The 7,406-nt window shown below is 38.3% G+C and overlaps 1 long non-coding RNA gene across 1 annotated transcript in view; it reads left to right on the plus strand.

Annotated features, from left to right (window-relative positions):
- Positions 1-7,406, plus strand: part of LOC138919637 (uncharacterized) — a 36,551-nt gene extending 29,145 nt beyond the window's left edge. Inside the window, exon 3 of the long non-coding RNA XR_011430005.1 lies at positions 5,491-7,406. This is a non-coding gene — a long non-coding RNA (uncharacterized lncRNA). The remainder of the gene's footprint in view (positions 1-5,490) is intronic.

The following is a 7,406-nucleotide window of genomic DNA, read 5'->3' on the forward strand; positions in this document are numbered from 1 at the left end:
ACATTTTGGATGGTTACATAAGTGTCTACATAATATCTTTGATTTTGTTTCTCAGACCATGGAGCCTAAAATATTTTAATATTTGATCCTTTACAGAAAAAGTTAGCCAATCCCTGTTTTATTGAGTCAATCACGTTATCTGTGATAAAGAGAGTTTTATTTTGTCTTTCCCAATTGGCATGTCTCTTATTTCTTTTTCTTGCTTTTTGCACTGGATGGAACCGTCAGTATTCTATTGGCTAGAAATGGTGAGAGCAGAAATTTTTGCCTTGGTCTCAATCTTAGAGGGATTCTTTCACCAATAAGCTCGATGTTAGCAGTAGATTTTTCTTTGATGCCCTTTGTCAGATTGAGAAAGTTTCTTCCTATTCATAGCTTGCTGAGAATTTCTAACATGAATAGGTGTTGAATTTTGTCAAATACATGTTTTGCATTAATTGAGCAAATAATTTTTTGTGTGTGTCTGACATGATGAATTATATTGATTGATTTTTGGATGCTAACGCAATCCTGCCTTCCTTGTATGCACGCCACTTGGTCATGCTGCCTTATTCTTTTTTTATATTGTTGGATGTGATTTGCTAAAATTTTATTAAGAATTTTTGCATCTATGCTCATGAGGTATATTGGTCTGTAGTTTTCTCCTCTTGTAATGTCTTCAATTTTGATGTAAGCATAATGATGGTATCACAGAATGAGTTGGGATGTATCTCTTCCTCTTTTATTTGATGCAATTTATGTGATGATGTTATGTCTTTCTTAAATGCTTGGAACAATTTGCCAGTGAAAACACTTGGGCCTGGAATTTACTTTGTGGGAAGATTTTAAGCTACAAATTCAATTTCTTTATTAGCTATAGGGCTGTTTTAAGTTATTCCATTTTCTTGAGTGACCTTTTGTAATATGTGTTTATCAAGGAGGTTTCCCATTTCATCTAAGTGGCCCAATTTATAAGGATAAAAAAGTTTTTCATCTACTCTTTTATTATAATTTTAATTTCTACACTATCTATAAAGAAGGCCCTTCTGTCATTCTTCATATTGGGAAATTGTGTTTTCTCTCTGTCTTTCCTGATCAGTCTCACTAGAAGTTATCACTTTTAGTGAACTTCCCAAAGAGTTACATTTTTGTTTCATTGATTTTCTCAAGTATTTTCATGATTTCAGTGTCATTGATTCCCACTCTGATCTTTAACATTTCCTTTCTTCTGCTTCATTTGGCCTTCAATTGCTACTCAATTTTCCAGTTTCTTAAGGTAGAATCCTAGTTCATTTGAGATCTTTCCTCATTTCTGGTATGAGTTTTTAATGTCAGAATTGTCCATTGAAACACTGATTTAGATGCATTGCATAAATTGTGATATATTATGTTTTATTTCATTCATCTCCAAATACTTTCTAAATCTCCTTCTGATTTCTCCTCTGACCATGTTATATTTAAAAGAAGTGTGTTTTTTAGTTTACAGATATTTGCTAATATATTTTTACATTGATCTCTAATTTCATTTTGATCAGTGAACAAACTGTGTATGATTTTAGTCCTTATAAATTCATTGATCCTTAGATTCCTCTCCCCCCTAAAAATAGCATTTGACTTAATTCCACAACTATTCATATTAAAATCACCCAATAAAATCGGAATGTGTGGGTACTTTCTTTGTACATATGCTCTATTGGAGTAATGGGAAGGCTTGAAGGGCTCCTATTTTGTTAAAATACATCTCTATTGTTTAATTCTTAAAATATATACATGTATCCTTCTAGTAATTTTTGATATGTATTACAAAACAAAATATTACTCCTTCTGAAGCATCAAGAATGCACTAGATAAGACAGGATAATGAAAGCCCAGTGTGAAAAAGGATAGTGGCTTGCACTGGAGTGATGGCAGTGATGACTTTCTTTTAAGCATGCAATTTTATAGTAGCAATCTCTTACCTGTTGGAACATAAAAACTGAGCTCCTTGGTCTTCAGGCAAAAGCAGGCTTTAAGTCCTGCTCTATTTCATGCTTCTTTGCTTCTCAAACATTCAAAATCGTGTCTCAGATTGCATCATATTTGGGAAGTGTGGAAGAAGTAGTTAGGAAAATAAGAGCTGGCTGGGTTGCCACCCTCTAGGAAGGAATGCCAGGCTCTCCTAGTCCAGATCTGTGAAAGAGAGGAAGAAGGGAAAGCCTCAGCTTGCCTTGAATTTCTAAAGTGCAATATCTCCACCTGCTGGTGAATGCAACTCGGTTACTATCCTTACAGCTGTCGATGTCCTAGGACTGGAGGAGTTCATGAACTTCCAGTAGAATCAATGTGCTTTAGTAGTTTCACATGAAAAGAAAAAGGAAATACAACTCCAAATTTTTAAATGTAATATAGGTCTCTGAGAGTGTGGCAATGAGAATTTTGCTACACAAGGTAGGTTTTAAAATAACAGGCTTCTTAGCAGCTCCTTTCCCCAATATTTACTCCTCATGGCTTCTGCTCAGATTTTCTTCTCTCTAGCATGTCTCTCCTCCATCTCCCTACCCCAAATCTCCTCTCTTACACTGCCTTTCCTGAAACACTCATCTTCTTGCTTTAAGTCAGTCTCCTTGGTTTCCCATTGTTTTTGGCTTCTGATCCTTAAAATCAGAAACGTGTGTCCTGTCTTTATACATTTCTATGTATAAGATATGTGTTGGTTATGGATGTATGTTGCATGTGGGAGGGAAATGAATCATTGAGAGCCAGAGAGTGGACACACTCTAAGGTGATCCCCAATGAGTCATGCCCTTGTATAATCTCCTCTCATGAAAGTTAATGTGACCTGTGACTCGCTTCTAACCAGTATAATATGGCAAAGTGAGCGATGTCACATCTTGATTAGATTATGTTATATGGCAAATGTGATAGGATGACATTCTGTTGATTAGAATGTTTAGGGCAAAGATCATGGGATGTCAATTTGTGTTTACGTTTTGCTGTGTAAGACTTATTTTAGCATGCTGGAAGAAAGACTCTTCTTTGCAGGCTTTGAAATGTGCTCCATATTATCAGAGGACCTGAGAGAGTGTAGGAGACTTCTAGGATCTGAGAGTGGCACCTGGCCAGGAGCCAGCAGCAAACAGGGACCGCAGCACTGTCATCTTGAGTAGATGAACTCTGCCAACAACCTGAGTGAGCTTGGAAGTGGATTCTTCCCTTCTCGAGTCTCCAGTTAAAAACACGGTCTGTCCACAGCTTGATTTCAGTCTGTGAGACCCCCCACAGGGGAGCCAGTTAGGTTGTGACTGGACTTCTGACCAACAGAAACTATGGGAAAATAAATGCATGTTATTTTAATCTGCTGTTTGTGGAATCTGTTATGCAGCAGTAGAAAACCAAAACAATCACTGATACCTGTTCATGTATTTTGTTTCATTGTCATTCTTTTTTTTTTTTTTTTTTTTTTGAGGAGGATCATCCCTGAGCTGACATCTGCCACCAATCCTCCTCTTTTTGCTGAGGAAGACTGGCCCTGAGCTAACATCCGTGCCCATCTTCCACTACTTTATATGTGGGATGCCTGCCACAGCATGGCTTGACAAGCAGTGCATAGGTCCATACCCTGGATCTGAACCCGTGAACCCTGTGCCCCAAAGCAGAATGTGCAAACTTAACCACGGTGCCACTGGGCCGGCCCCTTTGACTCTTTTATGCCATTTTTCCATGCCTCTTGTTATTTTTCAATTTAAATATATTATCCATTTGTAATTTCATCTTCACTTCTAACACAATTTTGTCTTTTTCTAGTTATGATGTTCCTTCCTGAGTTCAATTAACTCTCATTTCATGACTTCCTATGTTCTTTCCATTTAATTCCTGGGTCTTTAGGTTCTAATTCGAATTTTTTTCAATTCATGAAAGCCTGATTCAGTTTGGGGCATAGTGTTCCAGCTCTTCTGCTTCACTGGTGTGGACGATGTGCTTGTTGTTCTTGCTCTTGTTCTGGAGAAAATATGCATTGTCTGACAGAAGCTTTAGTGGATCACATCTGCAGTTTTGTGTTCATTCTGGAATGTCTGTTTCCAGGACCAGTAAAAACGGTTGTATGCAACTCAGGGTAAGAATGTGGCTTACTAGGTTCTTAATTCAAGATCACAATCTACTGTTAGTGCAGTGAAGTGTAGCACCATTAATAACAGGAATCTTCGGGGAAGAGAAGAGGTTGATAGATCTTCTGACTTTGTGGTTCTCTTTTGTTTCTGGAAGTAATGTAATTCCCTCCACTTGCCTCCTTTTTCCCTTTGCTGCCATGCTTCTTAGGGAGCCTCCAACATTTAAGTCACCACCTCACTTCCTATAACACCTTCCAAAGACTATCCCTCTGATTCTCTGTACATTCAAGTTCCTTTTTTCAGATTCCACAGCAACCAGTGCACTTGTATACTATGTCCCAGACTTACTTCCCTAATTTCTCCACTCAGAACAAAATGCTGTTATTACAGAATGATTTTCTCTCCACCCATTTCTGCTAGTCCCCACTCCACTCTTTCTCTTTTCAGTCCTTCTGGTCATTCTGACATGGTCTCCAAATTTGGCTTTGCTAGACTTGAATATTTATTTCTCTGCTTATATGTTAATTCAAAGTTCATAGCATTTTCTGTCTTCTAGTTACACTGTAATTAGAGTTTACACATGATTTTCTTGTCTGCCTTAGAGCATAAATCATAAGAGTACAGTTAGATGATTGCTAACAAAGTGAACACATTAATTGGACAAAGATTCACACCAAGAAATGGAATATTTACCTCAGATTCAGAGGTCCCCTCATGCTGCCTTCCAGTGACTTCCTCCTCAAAGGTGGCACTATCCTGACTTGTAGCAGTATGGATTAATTTTGCCTATTTTGAACTTTATATGAATGAAGTCATACACTACGTAGTCGTTTGTATCTGGCTTCTTTCACTCAGAAATATGTTGGTGAGGGGCTGGCCCTGTGGTATAAATTTTGGCACTCTCTGCTTCAGTAGCCAGGGTTCATGGGTTAAGATCCCGGGTGTGGACCTATACTACTAGTCAGCCATGCTGTGGGGGCAACCCACATATAAAGAGGAGGAAGAGTGGCACAGATGTTAGCTCAGTGCTAACCTTCCACAGCAGAAAAATAAAAAAGAAACGTTTGTGAGATTCATCCATGTTGTTGCTGTAAGAATAGTTCATTCATTTTCATAACATTTATTCTTGTAATTAATACTTGTTGTGTATATATTCCTAAACTTATTGATATATTTTACTCTTGATGTATATTTTGTACTCTGCAGTTTGTATTTACCATGACTAGTTCCATTCTGTGAGTGAACATAAGTGAGGCCGCCTTGTTATACTAAATGACCCCAGTCCTTCCTCTGCGTGACTACTCGCTGCTCTGCATGTACTCTAAAATAATTCACATGCTCTCCTGATTTATGGCCTCCTCAGATGTGTGCACTCCCCTATAGCTTGATAAATTAAAACTTTGTTCTACGAATTTCTCTTCAGGAACAGGCTGACCACAGGTGGGAAACATACCTATGAGACATTCATCATCACTGACAGAAGAAAAGAACAATGAAAGACTCTGGAGTCCATCATGCCTGAAGGCTGACATTTGTAAACCCCCTCCTTACTGCCCATTTTCCCTGTATAACTACGTCAAGATTCTGTACACCTTGAAGATGTCTTTTTTGACACATTAGTCACCTGTCTTCCGATTATGCCAGCTAATAGAATTAAAGCTTCCTTTCTTGATCCCTAACTCACTGTGGTTAATTGGCTCAGATCACAGTGAGCAGTGCACGCCCATTACTCAGTAACAATTCTTTTATATGCTTTTTGGTGAGCACGTAAACATAATTCTTTTGGTTGTGTGGATTCACTAGGATACTAGTGAAATCACTAGGTCTTAGGATCTTAGTTCTTCAGTTTTACTAGATTCTGCCAAAGAGAATTTTTAAAAAAATGTTTGTACCAATTTACACTTCCACCAGTAGTATATAAGAATTCCTTTATAATAGCTTTTGTGAAGGCTTTTCTGGGCAAACGTCTGGGCCCTCTCAAAGATAACTTCTATTGACTTTTTTCTTGTGTATGGGTAACACTTTCCTGTTTCTTTATAGCTTGAAATATTTTTTGTTGAAAATTGACATTCTAGGTAGTACACTATTAACTCTGCATTCTGATCCCACACCCTCCAGGAGTGAATGTTCTTGCTCTTTGTTTGTTGCTTGTTTTAGTGATTTACGTGGGCTAATCTTGTGGAGTCTATTTCCCCATGGTATATAGACTGTGGGTCTCTGCTCAGTTTCTTTCATAATTCTTGCTTCTATTTATTTTTTTCATTTAATTTTATTTTGTTAAATTTATTGTTGTTGTTGAGGAAGATTTACTCTGAGCTAACATCTGTTGCCAATTTTCTTCCCTTGACCCAAGAAAGGTTCGCCCTGAGCCAACATCTGTGCCAGTCTTCCTCTATTTTGCATGTGGGTCACCACCACAGCATGGCTGATTAGTGGTGTAGGTCCACACCCAGGACCTGAACTCGTGAACCTGAGTCGCTGAAATGGAGCAAGCCAAAGTCAGTCACCACACCACAGGGCTGGCCCCTCTTGTTTTTATTGCTAACACTGCCTTCCTAGGGTCACCCATGGGTCACCATAACTTAATAGCACCAGTGAATCATCAGAGGTTGTACATAAACACCTTGAGACAGTAAGGCTTCTATGCTTTGTCATTGGATCTCACTGTGACTTGGGGAATGTTTTCAAATTTCATGGAGTTTACAGACATGTCCTAGTTTTTCACTTTCTGCCTTCACAAAGCCCCACATTCAGCCAAGGATGACTAACTTCCTAAGACCCTCCCTGATCCCTCCTTTGCAGGAGTAGCCAGCTCATGCACATAGCCTTCCAGACAAACAGGGATAAATGGGATTTTAGCAAGATTCTCTTTGGACCTCTCATTCCCTGGGTCCCCTTGTTAAATTTCTGATTGGTCTGCCATTTTGTCGCTTGCCTCAACAAGTATTGTGACCTCTAGCAACTTGAGATGTTAGATTTCCCTGATTATTTCCCCCAAAGATCTCTGCTTTTTCTATAACACCCCAGGATATTGATTTTTTTTAATGCTCGTTTCTGTCAGAACAGAGGAGCTGTCGTATACCATGACCCGATTGCCCACCCAAGTAGAAATTCTGCACCTGAATTGGAGTTGAAACGGTGCAGTTAGAACCAGCCTTGGGCTAAAATACTACAGACTTCTGATGTATTATTAGGATTCAGTTTAGAATTCCTTAATTGAATGTTTCTCAATTTTTATGTCCTTTGGTCAATTTCCAGAGTCTTTAGATGGTTGTTTTTAATAATGTTGTTCAGTTTTATCATTGCTTTCTGAATTTATTAAAATGTTTTCACTATCAA

The sequence above is a fragment of the Equus caballus genome, chromosome 20 (genome assembly GCF_041296265.1).
Source record: "Equus caballus isolate H_3958 breed thoroughbred chromosome 20, TB-T2T, whole genome shotgun sequence".
Lineage (NCBI taxonomy): Eukaryota > Metazoa > Chordata > Mammalia > Perissodactyla > Equidae > Equus > Equus caballus.